Source organism: Pygoscelis adeliae, unplaced genomic scaffold (assembly GCF_000699105.1).
Source record: "Pygoscelis adeliae isolate BGI_AS28 unplaced genomic scaffold, ASM69910v1 Scaffold171, whole genome shotgun sequence".
Lineage (NCBI taxonomy): Eukaryota > Metazoa > Chordata > Aves > Sphenisciformes > Spheniscidae > Pygoscelis > Pygoscelis adeliae.
Genome location: NW_008824186.1, coordinates 2,492,718 through 2,493,593, shown reverse-complemented (window position 1 = coordinate 2,493,593; position 876 = coordinate 2,492,718). Strand labels below are relative to the sequence as shown.

The following is an 876-nucleotide window of genomic DNA, read 5'->3' as shown; positions in this document are numbered from 1 at the left end:
GGGGGGGAACGAGGCGGGAGCCCCCCGGGCCTTTCAGCCGGGCTCTGTGATTGATGCCGGGGAACAGCCGCTCACAATGAACGCAAGCCTCCCTCTTGATTAATTACACCTAAATTCGCTGGACTTATGCGGTGAATTTATATCATTCTGTTATTAGAAGAGGGTATTTTTTTTTCTTATTTTTTTTCTTCGTGGCAGGTAGAAGCGACCTAAAAAAGTCAGATTCCAGTGGGAAGCTTTTGCATATAAAAACAAATTAAGTGACTTCAATCTCGAAGTATGCGTAATATCATTTGTCAGTATCACTGGACACTATTATTCATTAGTGTGTCTGAAGTGCTATTATGCTACTACAATGTCCTGCATATCAGCTCAGGAATTGTTAAACTCTCCTGCAGTTTCCCCATTTCCAACAGCAGTCCGTGCTGGTCTGTGCCAACTACGTTTTGCAATTCCACGAATTCTTCCTGTAATGCTCCTGTAATTAATTCCTCCAGGACCCTGATTTTTATTAGAAGTGCCCGCCCGATGCATTTACAGCAGGAGATTCCCCTTTAACTTTCTTTCGCTTGACAGTTCATTTATAAGAGCCTCCCCCGCAATATCCACTTTTTCCCCTCCTTTGCTTTTTCATAAAGCAATACACTTATTCATCTTGTCACTAGCTCGCAGCCACTGTATTGCATGCCGCCTTTGGGTGACAGTGTCCAAAACAAACCGCTCGGAAACCAGCGCAAGGTCCAGCGGCGAGGTGAAGCCGCAACTCACCGTCTTCACCCCCCCGCCTAAAGCTCCCTCCTGCCCTCCACGATTTACAGCCGCGCTTCGCTCCTGGGTTTGCAGCTCCGACAACAGCTTAACGGCGGAGCCCGAGCC

General features: G+C 47.5%; 1 protein-coding gene across 1 annotated transcript in view; it reads right to left on the bottom strand.

Moving 5' to 3' along the window:
- The window catches only part of WT1 (Wilms tumor 1), a 38,819-nt gene that overhangs the window by 25,451 nt on the left and 12,492 nt on the right, over nucleotides 1-876 (bottom strand). The gene's annotated exons all lie outside the window — the stretch shown is intronic.